This window comes from Podarcis vaucheri (genome assembly GCF_965113315.1).
Source record: "Podarcis vaucheri genome assembly, chromosome: 12".
NCBI classification, from domain to species: Eukaryota; Metazoa; Chordata; class Lepidosauria; order Squamata; family Lacertidae; genus Podarcis; species Podarcis vaucheri.
The window spans coordinates 37,660,181-37,685,324 of NC_138750.1; the positions used below are offsets into that span (position 1 = coordinate 37,660,181).

General features: G+C 40.9%; 1 long non-coding RNA gene across 11 annotated transcripts in view; it reads left to right on the forward strand.

Moving 5' to 3' along the window:
• The window catches only part of LOC309515908, a 304,876-nt gene that overhangs the window by 63,393 nt on the left and 216,339 nt on the right, over positions 1-25,144 (forward strand). For all 11 annotated transcript variants that reach the window (XR_014212705.1, XR_014212706.1, XR_014212707.1 and 8 more), the window contains one exon: positions 23,455-23,569. This is a non-coding gene — a long non-coding RNA (uncharacterized lncRNA). The remainder of the gene's footprint in view (positions 1-23,454; positions 23,570-25,144) is intronic.

Below are 25,144 nucleotides of genomic sequence, written 5' to 3' on the forward strand. Positions count from 1 at the left end.
AGCACATGAATTAGCTTCCTACTGAAATCATGGGAATTAAAGTGCTTAATTTTGGCTGGATGGGCAATTGTGTTCTACCTCAGAAGGGCTAGCCCCAAAATGCAGATTTGTTTTGCCTAAGCACATGAAGCAATTCTACAAATGGAATAATCCCATAAATCACATTTATTTCAGGTTGCTGTGGTGGCAAAACTGCACATAGCATTCCAGGGACATTATTCAGGTCTGCATGTTATTCTAGTCATCTAGTGGTAGAATCATAATAGTTTGTGAGTCACTCAAGATATGGCTGCAAGCAGTGGAGACTGGTCTATTAGGGCAAACAGGGAACTGCTCCACTGACCTCAGAGGGCTGTCAGCCAGCCCTCACCCGCCTGCCGTCTTACTTACGATTGGTCCAGGGGTGGCTTCCTCAGGCTGTTTAAAGCAAACGTCCCTCCAGAGAATCCTGGGAACTGTAGCATATTAAGAGTGCTGGTGGTTGCTATCTCTGTAATGAGTAAACTACAGTTCTCTGGATTCCGTATACAAAGCATGACAATGTCCATAAAAAAGACAGGCCTGTTGAACATATATTATAAAGTGCAGAATAGAAAATAATAATAATATGAATGCAAAAATATAGGACATCTTCTTGCCCCACTGCATCTAAGAATACTGTAAGACCTAGTTCTTGAACTGTGTTTATGAGCTCTTTCATGGAAAATGTTTGACATATTGTAGTCCCTTTGTGCAGCCTTTCTGGACTACTGCAGTGTACTCTGTGTGAGGCTGCCCTTGAAGATGGTCTGGAAGCTGAAGCTTATGGTGAATTAATGCTGCTAGGTTGGTGAATAGAGCAGGACTGTGCATCACTGGTCCTGAAAGTGCTGCATTGGCTGCTAGTGAGCTACTGGGCCATATTTAAGGTGATAGGACTAGTATACAGTTATATAATGGTTTTGGACATAAGTACCTAAACTAATGGGACACGAGTGGCGCTGTGGGTTAAACCACAGAGCCTAGGACTTGCCAATCAGAAAGTCGGCGGTTCGAATCCCCGTGACGGGGTGAGTTCCCGTTGCTCGGTCCCTGCTCCTGCCAACCTAGCAGTTCGAAAGCACATCAAAGTGCAAGTAGATAAATAGGTACCGCTCCGGCGGGAAGGTAAACAGCATTTCCGTGCGCTGCTCTGGTTCGCCAGAAGCGGCTTAGTCATGCTGGCCACATGACTCGGAAGCTGTACGCCGGCTCCCTTGGCCAGTAAAGCAAGATGAATGCCGCAACCCCAGAGTTGGTCACAACTGGACCTAATGGTCAGGGGTCCCTTCACCTTTACCTTCACCTAAACTAATATATCAAACACCTCAGATCTTTTGATTGGCAGGGAATGCCTTGGTGGTGGCCCCATTGGGTGTTGCTTGGTTGGTCCTGACTCACAACAGGACCTTATTGATCTCATGCTCTCTCTGGTGAGGTGGATCTGTCACTCTCATGATTAATATTCAGCAGACTTTAATATATTTATGTTCATCTAGACATTTGATGGCTGAAATACAATGCTCCTGGCAACCTAGAAATTAATAGATGTGAGGATATTTGACTGTTTTAAAATGTGTGTGTGTTTTAAAGCGCTGTTTCACTGATTTCTTTTTTGTAGCCCTGAGGTATTTTGGGAGCAAGTTTGTGTGTGTGATTTAATAAATACAATTTGAATAAGTACAATACAGAAGATGCTACAAACCATTTCTACATGGTGCTGCCATAACATTTATTAGCTTCCCAACATGTGTGACTATAAAATTATGTGAAGTGCCTTCATGCTAGTTCCAATAGCTGGCAAGAATGAATGGCAGGGAGGCTCTCTGTGTCATTTGACTGACACATGGCATAATAAAGTTTAGGTGTATCTACTACATAAATGAATTAAGGATTGAATAGAGATGGATAAATCTTCCAGTTACAGTTTCTCATGAGTTTCTAATTTTCCCAACCTAAGTTTATTTCATTCCAGTTTCACATTATTATTTTTCTGTTAAAAACAAAGTTTGCATTTATGCAGTTTAGTGTACATTTCTCCAAATATATTTCTATTTCTATGTGTTTGCCTAATATATCCATTTTGCAAGCACATTCCCACTAATATAATGCAGTTTTATACATTGATTTTTATTAAGTTATTCACTCTTGTTCACACTTTGTGGTAGGAAAACTACATCAAAAAAATCCAGAGAATTGCAATTTTTGAAAGATGGATGTGTTCTGGTTTGAAAAGTTTGGCATAGGTAGGCGTGCATAGTTCATTTATTTGGTTTGAAAAGTTTGGCATAGGTAGGTGTACATAGTTGAAGAGTTTTCTGGACCATGGTGTAAAAGTAGGGGGGGGAATGTCCCAAGCTTCAAACATCCTTTGATACTATACAAAATGCAATGGAGTTCTGACTTTTTCCATCTATTGATTCCAATGGGGTACTTCAAGAATAAAATTTTATTCATTTGGCCTAGATAATATAATTTGAAAAATCCAAAGACAGATTTACATAATGGATGAAAAGGGAAATATTCGCATAGGCACATGCACACTCAAAGAAGCATAAAGGAGTGTTGGGCTAACATACGTTATTGTAAAATTTCACTTGTAAGGTAACTTTTAACTTAAGAGTTCTTTGTTAACAGTTTCCCACAGTGTATCAGTCTCTGTCCCTGCTGTGCTGATCTGCAACTGTCTTCTCTCTCTCTCTTTATAAATCTTTTTTCCCCCTGTCTGCTTCCAAAATGTTATCTTAGCTAGGATTAATAAAGATATACTGGAGAGAGTCTTATCTTTTATAAGAATTATGTTTATAATAGAAAGCTTTAATCTTAGGAGAGAGATGAAGGCAAAGGGAGGCAAGAAAGACAAATTAAAAGTCTCTGACAATGGCAAAAGAGACTGTCCCCTTTAATCAAAAGTCTACCACAAAGGTTCGGGGGTGATTCAAATATGACCCCCAAACATTCTAGTAGTGCGTATGTCTGCTGAAAAATAAAGAGGAAGATTGTGGAGAGACCATAATTTTGTGAGGTAAAGTTATATTGTAACAATGTTTTATAGTTAAATCATTGTTACCAAAAAACTTTACCTTACACTGACTGGGAGGTAACTATAAATAGAAGAAATTCCTTCTGTTTTATCCCTGGCTAGAACCAGGGACAAACAAAGAAAGTATACATGGTCTGCTATCTGTTACAGGTACCTAATATGGTGCCCTCCAGATGTTATGGACCACAACTTCCATAATTGTTGTCCATTGGCTATGGCGGTACTTCTATGTTGTACTTCTTCGTAAGAATCTCTGGTCAATTTTGTCCCATATTTGTAAAAGAATAAGAGGTAAACAAAAGTGTTTGAAATAATTAGTGCCTGTAGCAGTATAAAAGAATGATTTTTTGTATATTCAGACAGTCCTGGGCATTGTATGCCTTCATGTGAACAAATGCAATGCCTGAACTGGTGATGAATACAGTATTTGCAGTATTTTCTATAAATGTGGTAGGTAGAAAAACAGTGGCATCCCAGGTATTGCTGTGAACTTTATACAGTGTTTTCTTGTTCACACTTTACATTTGCCAACATGCCTGAGAACAATCAAGAGACTCACTTGTACAAAGGGAAACTATTGTATTCTGTTTTTCAGCTTTTTGAAACATTCCCATTCCCTACATTCACTATTAATGATGATGAGAAATTATTTAAAAGTATGAAATCTCAAATGAGAATATATCAGAAATTTAATAATAAAACTGCATTTATCCATTCATCCCTTACATTGTTAAAAATAAACTTTAAGTTGCAGGTGACTCAGCTTCCCATGACAAAGCCTGGACTCATATTGGCTGTTCTCTTGTGACCTATTGCTGTGAATGCATATTACTCACTTTCCAGTTCCTTCTTGGATAAGGTTCAAGCCTTTCCCTAAGTTATTGGCTAACCTCTTGTTTCACGGTACCCTGCTACCTCTTTGTGGCCCTCCAGTTATGGACTCCCATCAGGCCCAGTCCAGCAACATTTGGAGAACCACAAGTTCCCCATCCCTGCATTAGAGTGCCTTTATAGGCCAGGGATCTCATTAGTAAGGTACTAAGGTGCCGGAATGGAGCATTGCAAAGATCCATCTTAGTCCTAGGTCTGTTCTTTAGGAAGACAACACACATTTCCTGCAAATGGGAGGGAAGAGAAAGACATTGGCATGAACTTCAGATGCAAATTAGCTAGACATGCTGGCTGGGATTGATGAGAACTATAGTTCAAAACACCTAGAGGGCACAAGATTGGGGGAAGACTATTTAGGATCTTGTCATCTCTCCACTGTCCTTTCAATGTTATTCTAGCCAAAGCTTTTCCCTAAGCTGCATCTGGTAATAGGGCTTGTTTCTGGTAGATTTTTATTGGGCGATATCCATGTACACTGTATCCATGTACACTGATCTGCCTAACATTGGGGGGGGGAATTTAGTAAATATTTTTTTTACTTTGCTTTTGTGGTCACAAAGCACCTAAAGCAGCAAGTCGCAAGAAAAAAGTTCAGTGCAGCAAAATAAAAATAAACTGTATTTTCACACACAAATAAAATTTTATGAGTATAGGCAGCTCCCCATTTGCTTGGGTTGTGTTCCAGGTCATTGTTTGCATCAGTGGTCACACATAAGCCCATTCTGCCCCCACCCTGTTCTGCCCTGTTTCGCCCCCTTCCAGGGCCAAAAAACGGCATGCGTGTCAGCAGTCACTTGCAAAATGGTTGCTGCCTGTGTAACAAATTAAAAGTAATTAATTTAAAATCCAGTTAAATGCAGCAGCAGAACTAAACCTTAAAAGCCCGTGAAAACAAAAACAGTTTCACTTTGGGTCTAAAATATATCAAAGAGCGAACCTGTGGCACTATTATCTTGAAAGCCCTGCCTCTCATCCAGTTGACCATGTGTGATACTGAAGATACTGAAATGAGACAAAACTCATGTGTAAACTACAACAATATTAATACAGGTACAGGTACAGAGTTTTAAACAGTTTTAAGCAATTCTGCTCTTGCTTGGATTATGTTCTCTGCATATTTGCTAGTCAAATCTTTATAACATTTTCTTAAAATAAGTGACCAGAACTCCGCAGTGCAAATAGGTCTCAGTGCTTTCAATAAAGCTTATTCCCAGGTAAACTTGTAGAGGGTGCCAAAACTTGGCAAAACTTTAAAGACACCCATTACGTACGACCATATTTGTAAAGCATTAAAATGATGGCGCTGTGCACATTGGTAGCAGACAGTATGAACGATCCAGTATCTCAGCAGTGATATTTTGTAGAAGAGTTGAGGCCTAACTGAGGTTCCAAGGCTGTCAAGGCTTGGCAATAGCTTGGTGTTGGATGGAAGGCTGGCAGCGTTGAGGGAGTTTCAGTTGGTGATGTACTATACTCTCATTGGCAGAACCACAGAATTATATTAGACGGTACTTGGTGCGGAAAATCTGGCTGCAAGTGTGCAGTTTAAATTCAAAGCAGAAATTGGGCCAGAGAAGAAAGGATGGAAGAAAACCAAATGGACAGGAGGCGGTAGCGGGAACACCCACTCTGTGTTCCTGATAGGCTCAGAAAAACACTTTCTCAAATCCCACATTGCAGCATATGTGTGTCTGCACTAGGTGGGGGTTGGAGAGAAAGAAGCAAGAAGGAAAAAGACATGTTTTTTGTTGCTCACTTGTAAAATGCAGCAGGCCATCTCTGTACAGGTTGATAGGGAATAAATTCTGCTGCACATAATATTGATGATAAACTGGAAGTATATTCATATTATCAATTCCATGTTTTTAAGCGTCCAGTTCAAAGGTTTTTAGAAACTTATAATTAGAATATACATGATTTTAGATATGGTATTAGCTTCATCACTCCATTATTTTTACATTTATGGAATTAATATAACATATAACTAAAAAAAAAAGTCTAGGTCCTTTACAAGAAAAGAAATGTAGTTGTAAAATCACAGCTAACACTTGAGACATATAGTAAAATACTAAATCTAGTGCGTTTTTCTGGGGGACTCAGGATTTGTACTTTTGTCCATACTGTATTTATTTTCCCCGATTTGAACTATAAAATGGTGATTTTCTTGAGTCAAAATGAGAGTACCCCTAAACATTTTTTTTAGAAAGAAAGCACTGACTAAGTCACAGCATTGAGCAATGCAATATGCAAAAAACAAACAAAAAACAAACAAAACAACTTTTCAACTACCAGGGAAAGCCTGAATAGGGTGACTTTCTAAAAAATAACTTCATTAAGCTTTACCTTGAGCTTTACACATTGAAATCTAGTGGAATTTTAGTGCTCATTTATGTGTTGATTGCTTCCAGAAGAAAAAACAACAACACATCTATTTGCAACCCTGTAAACAGGGGAAAGGGGATGCGGGTGGCGCTGTGAGTTAAACCACAGAGCCTAGGACTTGCCTATCAGAAGGTCGGCGGTTTGAATCCCCGTGACGGGGTGAGCTCCCGTTGCTTGGTCCCTGCTCCTGCCAACCTAGCAGTTCGAAAGCACGTCAAAGTGCAAGTAGATAAATAGGTACCGCTCCGGCGGGAAGGTAAACGCTGTTTCCGTGCGCTGCTCTGGTTTGCCAGAAGCGGCTTAGTCATGCTGGCCACATGACCCAGAAGCTGTATGCCGGCTCCCTCAGCCAATAAAGCAAGATGAGCACCGCAACTCCAGAGTCTGCCACAACTGGACCTAATGGTCAGCGGTCCCTTTACCTTTAAACAGGGGAAATCACAGGAGTCTTCTGCTGTAATTTCCCTAGAGTTTTAATGCATCATGTCATGTGACAAAATTTAAGGCAGTATTCCAGCATATGCAGTTCTTTCCTGCCATTTTCATGGGTGAATCAAGGGGGAACAGAAACATGCATGTACATAAATGGTGGCAATATGTCCAATGGCATCTACTGTTGTGTCACACCATGTCCATTGTTAGGAATTAATTTTAGCATGACATGGCGGTATATTGATCAAAGAGCCACAGTTCCATAATACAGTATCACAGAAATTTTAGAAACCAGGACAAGAAGCACTAGCATTATAACCAAGAAAACTAATGCAACAATTCCCATGTCTGAATGTACCCTTAGCGTCTTGGCTTAGTTCCAATACGTACTCATGATATCCATGTGACACTTTCTTATTTTCCTCTTTGGGTCAGCTGGAAACTCTAATAGTCAAATGGTGTGATCCTGTAGAGTCTGATTAACAAAGACAGCCCTTATCACAAAGTGAAACAACTGATTTATAAACAAGTATTTAAGTAATACTGGCTTCGGAAGAACCTTATATTCTTTCTTAAATCGAAATGACATGACTGCAGGAACTAAATTAAGATGAAAAAGGATTTGTATTCATTTTCCACCACTGGGAAACTTGGCTTGAGAAGCATGTGACAAAACAGTGTGGAACAGAGACCAAGAGCCTCCAGCCAAGCCCTAAAAATGGAAGCCATCATGTCCCAGTTTCACCCAGTGGCTTTACTCCACCTTAAATTTTATTATATATTAAAGCATGACCGAGAATGGAGCTTTTGGTCTCAGGGCTCAAATGGAAATAACATCATACAGCAGTTTTATTACTTATTGAATGGTAACTCAACTAAATCAGCTCATTGTCCTTTATGTTCTCTGTACTTTTAGCTGGAGTCTTGCAAGTTCTTAGAGATGTACAACTGAGCAGTTTTTCAACCGTATTATAAGCAGGTTAAAGTTCCATTATGTCATTTGTAAGTGTGAAAAATAATAAAATAAAATCATTTCTAAAACTGGAAGTGCACGAAGTGTCTGTGATTAAAATCAGATGCTACAGACGTAATGGAAGTTTGTGTGTGTGTGTGTGTGTGTGTGTTGGAAGAGTTAGACAAGCTATTCCTGGTTTTTAGAACAGGAACTCAGAGCAGAAAACGTAAAGAGCTGTGGAAAATGCAGGGCTGGTGATAAAGAATGAACCTTAGCTTTGTCCTTGCCTTTGACCTGATCAACTTACCTCAGAGCTTTCCTCCCATTGTAAATAGTAAGGCCAGGGTGGGGCAATTCCAATCAGGACTGCAAGAGTGTCAAAAGGGTTGAAGTCCCCTGCCCAGTGCCTCTACTCCATGTCCCTTCCCCACACTTGCTATGGAATTAAAAAAGCAGGTATGCACTGCCAAGTAGGTGATAAACTTCATATCTAGTTTGGTTCTTACTTATTCTCTTTTCAGCATTACTATAGATCATTCATTGCAACACAGTATCTAGATTTTTCCCCCTATAAGGAATTTATGTTAATGACTTATGTCAGAGGGATAATACAAGAAGCATTTTTTTCACTGCAAAATACTTTGCAGACTGAAAAAGATTTACTTACTTAATTACTGTTGGTGCATGTGATAGTGTGCTCTCGTTGTTTAGTCCTGATAGTTTGAACACTATTTTTATTTTTAGAAATGGTCTCATCGTGGAAACTTGCATCTGAAAAATGATATAAACTACTCTTTGCATCCCACCTGAGAAATTTCAGCACTGAGCTCATGAGGAGGCCATTTCTGTATGAATTTTGCTTTCAGTGACCAGGAGTGGAGACATAAAAAGGCTATTCACCATCTCTGGTTAAAGAGATAAGTGAAAGAGTCATTGGCATTAACTCTGTAGTAATAGCAGCAATAAGTACTAGGTCTGATTTAAATCTCTTGATAGTGATACTCGGAGGCTGGAATATTTATCACACCATTAGGAGAGGCTGTGCTCAGCTGATAAGATGTCTACATCCGATGAAGTCCACCTGAGGACTGATGATGCTGGGAGAGATTTATTGCCATCCATGGCAGATAGGCGAGTGCACTGCCCTTAAGAGCAGTTGGTGCCATTCATCTGACAAATTATACAATCAGCCGCCTGGGGCAAGCTTGTGGGATCTTTAATAGCTACAGAAGGTGAATACACACAAGTGTGTGTATATATGTTTCTGGTTGGATAACCAGTCAGGAAAGCAACAATTTTGCTGAGTATCAGGCAGAGAAGAGTGAGAAAGAGTAAAATGGGAGAACAAATTAATTCCATGAGTTATTTATCTGTGTATTTCCTTCCTAGGCCAGACTTGTGCTAAAGAAATGAAGTCATCCAATTCTCCTTACTGCTATCAAATGACAGAAAGTCCAGGCGTTCTGACTGCTGGGAGGGAGGCAATATATTGTATGACAATCAGATTTAAGAAAATTAGTTTTCTCTGACCTCACCCTTTCCTCCCTTTCACCTGAAGCCTTTTTCACTTTATGGGTCAGGTCTAGTGTGTTCCCTTTGTTGTTAGAAAAGAAACCTGAAACCTGTTCTCTTTACAACCCCTGGATAGTTATGAGATTGTTTTAAAAACCATTAGATATCAAGTTCTAGGCACCATCCTTCCCAAGTTTTAGGCACCAGGTCAAAACATTTTTATTTAAAAAACCCTTTGGGCCATGAATGCTGTCTGAATGCTCTTTTCTCTTATATTTTAATTTGTGCATTTAATTCTGTAATTTTAATTTTTATTGTTTATGTAAGCCACTTTGGAGAACACAGGTGGCGCTGTGGTCTAAACCACTGAGCCTCTTGGGCTTGCCAATCAGAAAGTTGGAGGTTTGAATCCCCGCAACGGGGTGAGCTCCTGTTGCTCGGTCCCAGCTCCTGCCAACCTAGCAGTTCAAAAGCATGCCAAAAGTGCAAGTAGATAAATAGGTACTGCTCTGGTGGGAAAGTAAACGGCTCTGGTGGGAAAGTAAACGGCTCTGGTTTCCGTTGTGCCAGAAGCGGCTTAGTCATGCAGGCCACATGACCCAGAAAAACTGTCTGTCGACAAACGCTGGCTCCCTCGGCCTGTAAAGCGAGATGAGCACTGCAACCCTAGAGTCGTCTGCGACTGGACTTAACTGTCAGGCGTCCTTTACCTTTACCTTTTTTAAGCAACTTTGAGACATGAGGTGAAAAGTGTGATATAAGTTTTTTAAACATATAAATGTGTATTTATTCTGCCCCCATATATTGTCTGAAATTCACCTGGCATAGTTCATAGGAATGAAAAAAGCTGAAGGGGCTGCATTGAGAACTGTGTGCTACTATCTGGTGCCATAACTGGAAAGCAGTTTTTGAACCACTGGGATACAAGCTAAATGAATATGAGTGATCTAGAAGAGGAGACAATAAAGAATCTGCAGAGTTTCATTAATAGTACAGTGATATAATTCAGCACTGCCTGGATTGGCTACTTACCCCTAGGCGATGCTTGCCTGGCCATTTTCCCAGTACTGGCCCAGCTGATTATTATTTTCCCCTTGTCCTCCTTATAGAAAACCAGCTTCAGTTCAGGTATCACATTCTAGGATGGAACTCCCACAGCTCATGTAGTTCAGCCACTTGCCCTGCAGCAGGCTGCTTAACAACACCAAACACAATTTTATCTGCATCTTTTAAAAAACAAAGTGGCCCACATAAACAGATTCTTGGAAGTAGCTGCATTCAAAAGGGCCTTCTGTACATTAGAAAGAGGAATAGATCAAAACGATTCAAGAGCATAAAGATTTGGGGAAGTATATTTTTTTATCGTCCGAAAGGAAAGAAGCAGCCCCAGCAAAGTAAACCATAGAAGGTAGAAGAGATGTTAATATTTTGTTTTAATGTACCATCACGTTAAAAGCTATTTTGTTTATGGGCATTACTTTTTAACATTACTCTGGGTGCTTCTAGGCAGGAGCTTAACATTCCCAATGCACATCCAGATATTGAAAATGTATCATTGGCAACAGGTCTTTTATGACTCATCAGATTTTCCCTTGAAAGGGTAAATCTGGATTAAATGAGGGCAGGGGGAATACAGGCTGGCATTTTGAAGCTGACAATGTGTAGATGTTACAAAAAAGCTTGTATGTATGATCAACACTCATTGGGGGCAGAGCATATGGGACAAGTGCACATGGCAGTGTTGGGGTAAAGGCAGTATGTACGACCACTGTGCCTCCTATTCCTTCTCTCCCTCCTCTACTTTTGAGCATAATGTTCAACGTTAATGTAATTTATAAGGGTCTTTCATTAATGGAGCTTTCTGATCTTCTCCTTGACTATGCTGCTCTTATATATTTATTGTGTTAAATGATTTGAGTTTTGTTTTCATTAAAGTTTTCATACCATGGGGTGCTGTGAAAGTCTGAAAGGATATTCCAGGCTCTGCTCTGTGTTCTGGTGCCAAAGGTAACAGGAGTATAAAATAGGGCCTTCTCTGTGGTAGTACCCTCTCAAGAGGTGTTCAACTGGCCCCTCTGTTTTTGGGTGAACAGTCAAGACCATTCCTCCCCCCCCCCCAGCTTTTAATGGTCCTTAACTGTATGTCAACATTGCTGGGTTTTGTTTGTTTATTTTTAAAGTGATTTTATGGTTCTCAGTTTTCACCGCATGAGGGTTGTATTTTTATTGTTGTGAACCACCGGGTCCAAAAGATAGTTTTAAATTGTTTCTATAAATCAATAAAATCTCTGTAGTACAGGATAGGGAAACCTGTGGCCCCTACATTAAAGTTGAACATTATGCCCAAACCCGTGTTGGACTGCAAGTCATACTGGCTGGGTCTAGTGGAAAGTCAAACAAAATCTGTCTAATGATGCTGAGTCTAGGAGAGACGAAGATCTCTTCAGCCATGTAAGTCACTGGCCTTGGATCAGTCATTTATAGTCACCAGGGCTGCTATGAGGATAAAATGCAGAGCAGAAGAACCGTGCATGCCATCTTTAGCTCTTTGGTGTAACAGGGGGATAAAAATGTACTAACAAATAAATGATGAGTAGGACACTAACAGTTAAAAAAAATATTAAGCAAATATAGATTTGTGCCTTGGGCATGCAAAACCAGTAGACATGCTGTTTAATGGTTTATAACATAGCTGGCCAGAAATAACCAAATGTGACCTGGAACACAGGAGTCCCAAGGCAGGTCTTTTTGAGGCCTAATGTCAAAACACAGTACTTTTGAGTGGTTGTTGGGGTCCCATTGCCCTGGAAGGGCACACTAAACTTTACATCTGCCCTGGGTCTCTATGCCAAGAGCTGCTATTTAAATGTCTCAGAGTCTCTTTGAGCAACAATACATCGGGCACTCTGAGGCATTGTGGGAAATTTAACAAGATTTTTCATAATTTCCTGCTGCTGTTACTGCTGGTTAAGCTTTCAGCTAGGGACTCACCAGAAACAGGAAGTGGCTCTCTTAAAATTCCTCACTCTGGAGAAGTCATGATGAAGCCTAGCATAAGCTTTTAAAGCTGCAGCCTTAATTAAAAAATGGTTGTTTTTATTAAAAACAAGGCAGAATAGATGATATCCTTCAACCTTCATTTGACTCAGGTAACAGAACAAAGGCCCAGGCCTTGCCAAATCAATAAGCCTTTCCTACATAAGTAGCATTTGTTTACCTCAGCACAGACAAAAATCATTTGCTTTGTGCTTCTCAAAGATGGGAAAGGGCAGCTGTAAATTTTAACCTCCAAAACTCAAGTCTTGTGTATCAGTTATCACAAAAGGTCAGAGCAAGAAAATATGAGTTTCCATGGAGTTCCTAATTCCTTTGTTCTTTAGATGCAAAATATTGGAAGTTTGATGGGAAAATGCCACATTTTCTCTGGGGCTTGCAAAGAGAACCGCAGTAGCTGGAGATAAAATATTAAGCAGCACACGTTTGCTAGGACATTAACAACAAATCCACAGGTAATGAATTTTGCTGTAGGCTGTTTTCCTACTGTTGTTTTCTTTTTCCATTCAGATCACGGTTCTCAGTAATTAAGTTTCCCTGTTTGGGATTACGGCACATATACAGTGGTCCAAAAGCTTTGGAGCATGCTTAACTGAGCCAGTAACACAGACCTTGAGGCAACAAACCCTCTGTTGCAAGCAGAGGGGAAAAAAAACAACAAACACACAGCTGTCTAGACTCACTGACTGCTTCAGTGAGAAAATTTCATTCTGCAGTTTCCCTGCACAGATATAATCATTCGCCTCGCATTACTTATTAGCTCCAGACAAAGAAAATAAGGTATATATTTGGAAATTTATAATATTTTGAAAATCAGTAACTTTTCGGCACTACAAGGCTTGGCATTTGGTGGAGTGCTTTTAATATAGGGCAAACATTGAGCACTTGGTGGTTGCACACTAAATATAAAGCAAGTTTTTAGCTGGGCAGGGGGGAAATCAGCATATGGAACAGCTCAACTCTCGTCTCGCCAAACTAGTTTGGGTATGTGGAATGACCCATAGTAAATAATAGGTTTCTGAAGGTTTTTTTTCTGCATCTGAGCCTACCAATATGTTTATTGTCTTCCTGTGCCACCGTTTGGACACTCGTCTGCTTTGCTGCTGCCTGCACATAACCACTTCCTGCGCAAAATCTGTCTGATTGTCTGTCTTGTAATTCCTAGTCTTGGTCAAGTTTGGCTTCTGTTTCCAACAGTTTTATACAGTACTTTTCAAGCACTGCGGATCTGTGCCAGCTACATGCATGGTTCTCCCTGCTTACTGTCAGGCAACTTTTTGTCAACACTTCTTTGTTTCAAAATGGCTGCAAGAAAGTAGACTTCTTGGAGGGGAAAAAATGTCAAATCGGTTTCCTGTCATATCTCACAATTTGAAATGGGATTCTGATTTTGATTTTGAGACAAACTGTGGGTTAGCACGAACTATATTTTGCTCAGTCTGTAGAAAACAAAGCAATAGGAAGTGACCGTCAGTAGCAACTTGGGATCTGTATGTAGCTGTTGAATGTGCGGAACTGAACTGCAATTGACAGTTTCTGAGTGAAGTAACCTCGGGCTGACTCTGTCCATTCAAGCTGGCCGTTGGATTCTCCCTGGATGGAATGAGTATAAGAGGGCTTTCCTTTCCTGTTGGGTCTTGCTTGCATAACATAGTCTTCCTGACTCCTGATGTGTTGTTGTACCCTTGATTATGCTGGAAATGTAATAGCCAAGATTATCCCATGTGCAATTTAAGGGTTAATTTTGTTAGTGTTAAGTCATCTAGCCAAGAGGGCAATGGGGTGAAGGTGTTATTTAGGAACCAGGCAGAGTGGTGTGGGGTTTGCTGAGGCAGTTTGTGCCCTGACTGGCTGCGTAGTACTAAGGGAGTTTTCCTCTGTAGGTTTGGTGACTGTCTCCCTGCTAAGAAAGAAAGAAAGACAAAACCTCACTTTTCCTTTCTCCTCAAATTATACACTCTGTTCAGGTTCCTCAATAAAGTGCTACAGTGGTACCTCAGGTTACATACACTTCAGGTTACAGACTCCGCTAACCCAGAAGTAGTACCTTGGGTTAAGAACTTTGCTTCAGGATGAGAACAGAAATTATGCTTCGGTGGCGTGGCGGCAGCAGGAGGCCCCATTAGCTAAAGTGGTGCTTCAGGTTAAGAACAGTTTCAGGTTAAGAACGGACCTCCAGAATGAATTAAGTACTTAACCCGAGGTACCACTGTATTAGGATTTCTTTTCTCTCTGAACTATGTGTTACTTAAGTGAATTTGCTAACAGGCTGTTCTTCAGGCTTGACTTCTGGCTTGTTCCTCAGTCTCACTTTCTGGTTTGTTCAGCCTGTGGCCAAGTCCTGACAATGACAGAGGGAATTTAAGCACATGAGAGGAGGAGGAAGAGAAGGAAGGAATACATGAGCCTGAGAAATGGTGCCATTTATATAGTCCTCTTTATAATGTTTCCTTCTTTACCGGTACATGTTTACTACTGCATGTTTCATTGGTCTAAATATGTTTCTTTAGAATATTCAGTTTTTTCTTTGATTATTAAAGACTGATACCTAGAATTTCCTGATCTCAAAACTCTTCTTACAGTTTTACAATCTCTGGACCAGTGACAGCATCCATTTACCCAGACTTCTCTTTTTCCTTTTGAGGTTTTAGATAGGACCCTAGTTACAGATCAGTAGAAATGAAAGAAACCTTGGGTGAAAACCAGGAACCTGCTGTTACGTAGCCGTCATAGTATTGCTCCAAAGGAGAATTTTAAGAAATGCAAACCAAATGGATTCTCATACTTGCTTTGAAACTTATTATCACTTTATTCGCTTGCCAGAATAAGGAGGGACCATAAATTTCACAGGCACTCTAGTGAATTATGTCATCACTTCTGCTGTGAAAAATGTCCCACTGCACATTCCCCCAAATTCCCCCAAATTCCCCTTCCACTACACCACTGATTGGAGGTGCTGTTGTATACTGTCTTGCAGTATGTACTACTGCACTGCTGTATGCTGTCCAGAACTCATAAAACTACTAAAACATATCTGGAGTTGTATGTTGCCCCTCTGTTTATATGCTGGAATTTATTTCTATTGGTAACAGTTTATATACATGCTTCTTGTACAGTTTGCTTCAGTAAAAATGTTTTAATTCTGCAAGTATAGGTATGTTGCTGGCTATCGCTGGGAGTGCCTATTTCCTCTAATTTGATTGCTGTTGAAATGTACCAAGAGGCAGCACTTGCATCCCTGTCTGTTTGCAATCCCATTTCAAAATCTGGCTGGCTGCGGTGGCAAATCTCCACTATCATATATGTCTCCAGTTTTGTCCTGTTCTGGCTACGGTCTGCTGAAGGACTGGCTGAAATGGCATGAATGAGACAGTTTGCACAATATTGTGAGACAAAAAATTCAAAATTTTCAGCTTTTTTTTTTAAAGACAGGATGTTTTGGACTGTGAATATTTTGCTTTTCAGCTTCCTGTCTATTGTAGAACTAATTTAACCATTTGAACACCCTTTGTGAGCGAATCGGCGAAGGCCAGGCGTGTCTCTATACACAATACTTATACACTGTGAGCGTCTTTCAGACTTTGTTTAGTGTGCCATTTCTTTCTGTCTGAGGAGCTATCTAGTTGGTGCATGACAGCTGTCTAATCTGCTTATGTAGCGAGGCTCAACCAGGTGAGGCCGACATGACAGTTCCTGTTGGGTGGATTAGAATGTCTGACATCAGGTCACTCTCTAAATTGAAAGTCTCTGCTAATACAGACAAGTACAGGGCAACGGAAAGCCCAGTAATCCCATGCCCCAGGCTGATGAAGGCTGAGCTAGTACCTCAGCTGCTGGTTTAACTCCTTCAGGCTCTTTGAAACAATGATTTTTTTGCAGTTGGGGGAAGGAGGCCATTTGCTGCATTTGGTGTTGCAAACTGCACTCACTGAAGGGTGGCTGTTGTGTGGTTTGTCTGATTAAAGCTGGTTGTGCAAAACAGGATTTTCATCCCTTGGGAAATTTCAACCTTTCCTTGTAAGTATTCAGCACTGTTGAAATGAAAATGTTAACCCCTTACAAAAGAAGGAGAAATCTACTCTGGCTCAGTTTGGAAACACTGAGTGGAGGTACAATTAAAAGACAAACAAAACACTTTGATCTTTGCCCCCGCCCCTGCCCCTCTGTTTGCAATTTGTTGGCAAATTATATCCCTGATTGCAGCTGCCTCTAAGAACAAAATCCATAATGTAAATTCTAAGCTTCAGGTGCACAGTTAGGCATGTTTAATGGGCAGTTATATGGAATTGGTGACTTTAGCACAGTTGTGAAAATACCACAAGATTCTTTTGAGATTAACCTCAGTGAAATGTTGCTCACTCAGCATTGAAACAATGGTGTCTAAGTGTGTGTGTATGCCTTTGGGCAAAGGATTCCTGGGGGTTGAACTAGATGACCCTTCCAATGCACAATTCTGTGATTCTCTCACAGCATAAACTTCAGCTCTTTGATTTGCCAAAGTCCAGGAGTACATATGAAATTTCAAATAACAAAATGTAATGCTTTGCACAGTATTTCTCAAATGGAGCAGTTGTGATTCAATTTAACCATCAAAAGTTACAATATGGACAACAGAGACTTCTGCACACAAAAATGCTATGGCACCTTGAAGAAATGAGCAATTAATATGATATTAGTTTCATACTCTATTAAATGTTGTCTTGCCATCAAGGCCATGGCAGTCTTTAAAATTAAAGGCTCTCTTGGATGAAACCGATTTTCTAGATCAACTTAGGTACAATTTTGGTATGGAAACTGCCTTTGCTACCCTGTATGATGACCTTTGTCAGAAGAGACAGCTGGGCATTGTGTCCTTGTGTCACCCCTCTTGATCTGTCAGTGGCTTTCAATACCATGAAGCAGCTGGAGCAGCTGTCTGAGTAGATGCCACTGCTTTGCAATAATTCCAGTTCTACACGATCATGTTCAGAAAGTTATGTTTGGCTCTGTGGAACCTTTGGTGTGGGGTGCCACAGGATTCAATTTTATCTCCATGAGACCACTGAGTGAGGTCATTCAGTACAGTGGTGCCTCGCAAGACGGAAAACCCGCTAGACGAAAGGGTTTTCCGTTTTGGAGGTGCTTCGCAAAACGAATTTCCTATGGGCTTGCTTCGCAAGACGAAAATGTCTTGCGAGTTCCTGCGGGGTTTTTCCCCTCCCCCCTTTTTCCCAAGCCGCTAAGCCGCTTATCAGCTGATCCTAAGCCGCTAAGCCGCTTATCAGCTGATCTGCTAAGCCGCTAAACCGCTTATCAGCTGATCCGCTAAGCCCCTAATAGCGCTAATCCGCTAAGCCGCTAATGGGCTTGCTTCGCAAGATGAAAAAACCGCAAGACGAAGAGACTCGCGGAACGGATTCTTTTCATCTTGCGAGGCACCACTGTATTTTGAAGTGTGCTGTCAGCAATATACTGATGATACACAGCTCTGTTTTTCTTTCACATCTGCAGGTGTGGCAGTGGATGTACTAAATAGACCAGTGTTTCCCAAACTTAGGTCTCCAGCTGTTGTTGGACTACAATTCTCATCATACCTAACTAGCAGGACCAGTGGTCAGGGATGATGGGAACTGTAGTATAAAAACAGCTAGAGACCCAAGTTTGCGAAACCCTGAACTAGACCAATGTCTGGCCTCAATAATGGACTGGATGAGAACCGATAAACTGGGACATAACCTGTTCTGGATGGGCTTTCGCTCCCCCTGAAGCAACAAGTGCATAGCTTTGGAGGGGGTCCACTTACTTCTGGGTCCGTTTACTTTCAATTGAGGATCTTGTTAATTCATTAGTGCAAAGTGCCTTCCATAAGCTTTGACTGGGGGCCCAGATAAGCTGCTGCCTGGAAAGGAATAGCCTATTTCTGTTGTCTATACTCTAACCCTAACCCTAACCTCTAGGTTAGATTATGACAGTGTGTTAGACATGGGGCTGCCTTTGAAAACTGTTTGCTTACTAGGGCAAGATGGTCTTAGGCTAGACTTAGCCTAAGCACATAACACCAATTCTGGCACAACTGGCTTGGCTATCAGTTAGTTTCTGGATCCAATTCAAAGTGATGCTTTCTGCCTATAAAGCCTCGGGCAGCTCAGAACATCAAAACCTCAAGGACCGTCTCTCCCCACATGAACCCACCCAGACCCTGCGTTCTGCATCTATGGTCCTTCTCCATATGCCCCATCTGAGGGAAGTGTGGGTAATAGAAGACATAAAATTGCTGCAGTATAACGTTAACAGTTCCTTTAAAATAGATCAAAAAGTGAGCATCAGTCTTACCAAAAGACCAGTTAACAATATTCAGCATCTTTACATCTCATAGTAGCCCCAAGGCCTGTGGAACTAGTGCCTAGCAATCCCCTCCAGAAAACTTTTATATCTAGCTCCAATGGGCCATCCAGCAAGGTCCCTTGGAGTTCCTAAGCCACAGAGTGGGGCAAGGCACTTTGAAACACAGAGAGTCTCTCTCTCTCCCCCCCCCCCTTTTAGTTCTACAAAGAATCATCATGGTAGAACCATCTGCAGTGCTTCTTTAGCACAGATTTTATGGAACTTAAAATTTCACACCCTGAATTTTACTCTCCTTGGACTCAGAATGTCACATTAGCGACAGATGGCACTATCCCCCCCCCCCAGCTACAAACACATATAAATAGTTTGAATCTTGAGGCTCAGCACTGTACATGGGGTGCTGTACAGCTGTGAAAATCCTGGAGGAGAACTAAGTGGATAGTAACTGTGACTCATTCAGGGTTCCAAACATCATACTTGATTCTCAAGGAGAAATAAATTACTGCACATTGATGCTTGTGTCCTTTTATTGAAGCATGGCATAGCCCAGACTCTGTACTGAGTCAAACACTTCCCTATTTCAGTTCCAAATTAGCTCATGCATTTGATTTGCATCTCTGAATTTAGAGCTGATTCACAGATTATAGTCACCGTGCATATATTTTAAGTCCCCCTCCTGTTCAGTAGCCAGTTCACCTAGCTTTACAGTAAGCAGCAGAGAGGCTTTGCTTTCTCCAATAAAAGACTGCTCTTCCCTAGGAGGCAAATCATCTCTTCCCAGAGAAAGCAACCTGTCTGTTCACTTGTAGGACTAATTCAGCCAGCTAGCCCTGGTGATTATCTAACGCTTATTAGATGGATTTCCCCCAAATTGATTTCTGAACTTTGAATTTTATTGTTATTCATGTTTTTATACTGTATTTTATGCTGCTTCTACAATTAAGTGTTTTAAATTTGTTCTTAGATGCCCTGAGCCTGGTTTTCTGAACCAGGAATGCCGGGGTATAAATAAAAAAATAATATTATTATTTATAGTTTATCATATACAAACGAGGCCAATATGTCTATTTTCCAGGACTGTCTAGCCCTACCATCAGATAGAGTTGAGGCAGCTGCCTCAGATGTTAGGTACTGGGAGTGAGGCAGACAGAGGCAGTAGTATGTTGAAGACCACAGTTCTGCATACCACACAGCCTGACCTGTGTCCTCTAAGCCAGGCATGGCAAAGCTTGGCCCTCCACATGTTTTGGGACTACAATTCCTATCATACCTGACCACTGGTCCGGTTAGCTAGGGTTGATGGGAGTTGTAGTCTCAAAACATCTGGAGGGCCAAGTTTGGCCATGCCTGCTCTAAGCTATCTTGCTGCTCTGTGGTTCTGTGGCCTGTGTTGAAGTTAGGGATGGGGGTGATTCCATCAGCTTATCTCATTTTTCCTCTCTTAAGTTATCCACATTTCCTTACTAGTTTATATTTTTTTAAAAAAGTATTGGTGAAATTTAATCAGCTTTTTGGTGTGAATTTTTGCAGGGCCAGGTGCAGTGAGCCCAAGCCATTGGGAGATGGGGAGTGTCAATGACAAATAATGACAAAACAAATAGCATGGGATCTAACGGCCACAACTTTGTTGATTACAGATATCAGTAGGTTTTGGCATAGGCATTGGGTGCGTGTCCTGAATCACCCAGCCTGTCTGCTGGGTGATGATTCCTTCAGAGTTGATAACTGGGTTTTAGGATTGCCCTATGATGCAAATAAATTCTGTGGCAGGGGCAGAGGCTGGGCACCTACTGCAAAATAATTGTAGATGCCTGGGTCCCCTGGAGATGGAGCCAGTGATCCCAGGTTCAATCACACTGACATCTCCAGTTAAAAAGACCAGGTAGCAGGAGCACCAGAAGCTGCCTGATAATAATCAGACCATCAGTCCATCCAGCTCAGTATTGTCTGCATTGACATGATTAACTTCTCTACCAAATCTCTGTCTATATCTGAGAGTGAGCACAAGTTCTGAAGCATTATTGCTCATGGTTGTAGAAGGGTGAAACAACATTCAGAGCCCAAGGGCAAACTGTGCCAGGTTCTCTTCGCCAGGACAGGACAGTCTTCACCAACTGGGAGTACAAATGTTTTGGACTACAGTTCCTATCAGCCCTGCCCACCATGGTTAATTATCAGGGATAATGGGAGTTGTAGTCCAAAACATATGGAGGGCACCAGGTTGGTGAAGGCTGCCATAGAATATTTCCAGACATAGCAATCAAGTAGTTGATAGCAGATGTGATTTGCTTTTGCACCTTGTCAAGAATATTTCCTGTTGTTTCTCCTATTTCTTCAAAATGGACAATAACTAAAGCTTAGTAAACAGAGAGAATCTAATTAAAACCTGATATATTCTTAATTGATGGCAGCAAATGCAACCTCATAAGCACTCCTCCCTCTTTTTTTGTAGGCATATGCAGTTTCCTTCTCCGAAACCTGTACCCTGTAGTGAGAAGTATTGCTTGTTCACTCACAATTGGCTTCAGATAATAGTGTACTTCAAAGTGAATTCTTTATTCACCTGCGTATTTAATGATGTCAATGAGCTCTCATTATCACATTTAATTGAATAATTCAACAAGGTAATGTGCCAGCCACAGACACTGTAGGGCTGAATTTGTCAATGCATCTTTCTATGGTAGTAGTTATGGCAACCATCTCTAGCGCACAAAGCTCTTGCAGGATAGATATTCTCTATGCATGCAACAGAGCATACAAAATTCCTTCAGCAGCACACAAAAACAATGTATGCAACAGCATAGTTCATTGGATTGTGATAGGTTTTTTTATTTAGAAAAAAAAACAGCCCTGGCTACTTGGTGATAATAGATCTAGAGTGCATGCCCTACTCTTTTGTAGACACAAGGGGAACATTTATTTTTTTTTGAAGTGTTTGACCTTCAAGGCACTCTAATTGAGGAGCACCACTCACAGCTTGTTCCATACCCTTTTCATACCATCTCCAACTGTGATCATATGTACTGTCGTTGGCTAAACCGGGTCAGGTGAACTCTTGTAGTGCAGACCACCAGGGATCACAAAGATGTACTGGCAGGGGTTCGGAGAGCACTTTTTACTACTGAATATGCTGTGAACTCACACAAGGAATTTCTGAAATGGCTGAGCTGCCTTAGCATGTGATTTATGCTTATGATCATAACCTTACTCAATTAAGCACAAAGTAAATGCATTGAGATGACTCTTAGGTTGCAATCGGATACCCGTTTCCCCGGAATTAGCCCCATTCAAGTCAATGGGACTTTCTTATGAGTAGACATGTATAAGGTTGCACAGGCTACAATCCAATGCGCACCTACAGGAGAGTAAATTGTTTTTAATTTAGTGGGATTTGCTTAAGTGTAAGTGTAATTTAGTGGGATTTGCTTAAGTGTAAACTTGCTTACAATTGCTTGCAATTCATTTAATTGAAGGGTTGGAAGATGAGAGTTGTCAGGGAAAATGATTATTCACCCATCTTTTTTGCCTCTTAATGCCATGTCAGTTCTAATCTGACCTTCAGTATAAAAAAATAACATTTCAAAAACCTAATTTGCACTGCCCCTGATGTACAGTGTTAAGTATACATTAATAGCATTCCCATGTATGTGCAATGGTTTGGATAGTTTTAGACTGCTATCCTGTATACTGGAGTTAAGTCGCATTGGGAGGGTATTTGTAATTATTATTTTGGTAAGGGGACGTTATGTGTAGTGTTTCTATGTTATTGGTTATGAAAGATCAGTAAAACATTGCACATGGGTTTTTGGAGGAGGGAAGTAAAAGAAAGGAAGGAAGGAAGGAAGAAGATTCTGAAGTCATGGAGATATTAGTCCATCTCTGCTAGCAAATGGTTTAATGAAATCACATTCCATAAGATGAGCTCAAATCACTAATAATGGATTGTAATAGCCACTGTGAAGAATAAACTGAACAGGGCAGGCACCTGAAAAAATGAAATATTTCCCACATTTCCTATATGCCACAATGGTTATTGAACACAAAAGCTCTTTCTCTCTAAAGTAATTTGTCACCTGGTACAGATCTTTTAACAGTTGGGTTTACTTTCCTTCTAGTCCATGGTCACATCAGGCTGAAACCTAAACAGTAGCTGTAATCATCAATTAAAAGGTTCACAGAGAGTCTTGAGGTTTTTTGTAGAATTCTTTCTATGGTACCTTTTTTAAAAAAAGGGGAAGGGGCAATTATAGTCAAAGTGGTTGAGTGCATGCAGTTTGGTTATCTTCATAAATTCATTGAAACTATTCTAATTTGCACAAAGTAGAGGGTTGAATACTTTGCCCTTCCTACTTTGAGGTTGGGGAAAGGAGCTATTATCTGTCAGAAGCCAGATCTAGGGGCTACACGCGTCCACGCAAAGGGCGCCCCCCATTTCAAGCGGGGAGCGGTCATTATTTGAAATTGGTGTGGGATTCTTCCAACTTCTTTGGCAAATCATAAGTATGATTTTTTATTATAATTATAAAGGGTTACATTGATTGGAGTTGTTTTGGGGAAAATGTAGCTAACAGGGCACCCTCCAGATGTTGCTGGAATCCAGCTTCCATCAGCCCCAGCAAGCATGACTGATGGCCAGGGATTATGGGAGTTGTAGTCAAAAAAACATCTGGAGGGCAACACATTGTGTGTCCCTTCTTTCTGCTATAGCTGTAGGGATTGAATTTACTTATGACAGAATTCTCCCTTCTGCAATATTCTGTACTGGGCAGGATTCCGTCCCCCACTTTCGCCTACATTATTCTAGGTCAATTCTAGCAAAATAAATGTCTTTTTTTCTTTTCAGGGGGAACACAAAGGAAAACTAGCCCCTAGTTATGGAAGATAAAAGACAACAGCATAGCTCTCACAAACAATAAAAGAAATGGCAGACCTGTTTCCAGACTGTATGGCTTCAGATGGTAAGTTTTGGTTAGTGTGATCAAATGTTTACTCCATCCATATTTTTTTATGTTAATTTTTGAAAAGAAAATCTGACTTGAATATTCATTTTTACTAACATAATGCAGGAAGGAATAAGCCCTTCACACTTTCCAGAATCTTTTTTTTTACTTAAGTGACACCTTCTTTTAGATGGATAAGAAATGCGAGTGATCTCCCTTGAACATACTTCATTGGTCTGCTAATATGTAATGAAAAATAGCTTAGCTGGAGACTCGCTCGACATGTCTGAGACTGTAAGGTGTGCTTCTTCTTCTTTTTAAAATATAGCTTCCCAAGATAATCCCAGAAAAATCTTTTCTTTTCAAGAGTCTTCCTTGACTTAAAGACAATAAAGGATATAGTTTCAAGAAGCTGTTCCCTATCTGTCTCTTTATAGTATTCAGTGGTATCTTATAGGGTGAAGGTGAACCAGTAAGTGTCCAGCTAATGATCCTTCCGGGTTTGAATGATAATGAAAGGAACTGACTGGCGAGTTGATGCAAAAGACGGGCTCATCTTGAAAGACTTCATAAGCTTCCTCCAACGTAGCAACTTGAATTTATTCTATAGAACTGTTAACAGCACTGGGGAGTTTCCTCTGGCATGTCTGAACAGTTCTTTTTTCACAGCTTGTGTGAATACATTTTCGAACAGCGATGCCCAACTGGGTATATTTAGACAGGTCTCACACCCGCACCATATTTCAAATATGACTCTAAATGTCAGGGAAAGTATCCCCTAAAGCAGATGCTGTTGGACTCCAGTTCACATCAAGTACCATCTAGCTGGGCCAGTAGTCAGGTCATGCTTAGAGTTGGTGTACAGCAACATCTGGAGAGCAATAGGTTCCCCCACCTCAGCTCTAGTGCGGGCATAAGCAAACTCGGCCCCCCAGTTGTTTTGAGACTACAGTTCCAATCATCCCTGACCACTGGTCCTGTTAGCTAGGGATGATGGGAGTTGTAGTCCAAAAACAGCTGGAGGGCCGAGTTTGCCTATGCCTGCTCTAGTGCATGACTCTATCCACTTCCATGCACTTACTTAGGCCCCATCTGCACTATACATTTAAATCAGTACCGTACCACTTTAAGCAGTCTTGGCTTCTTCAAAAGAATCCTGGCAAATTTAGCTTGTTAAGGATGCTGATAACACCCTTTAGGTGTTTGGAGACTCCATTTTCTTCACAAAGTTACAATTCCCAGAGGTCCTCAGAAAGAGGGAATGACTCCACATTTTTTGGTGTCATCTGCCATTCTCTCTACCTTGCCTCCCAAGTGCCCTGGAATGATGTTGGGTCTGGGGCATTCAAAATGGTGAGCTAGACTGCCAACACAGTTACTGTTGCTGCTGAAACATGGGGGGCGGAGGCAGGAGAGAAAATGAGTTCAGCTGCTAATGGTGAGTCCATCCTCTCCAAACTTGGAGAATTTCTCTGCCCCTCACTCTTGAAGAAATTCAGTGAAATTGTTCCTCCAGTTACTCTGCCCAGAAATTGGGTGGAAAATTTCTAGAGCCCATTTGTATAAAACACTACTCTGAATATTGTTGAAGGC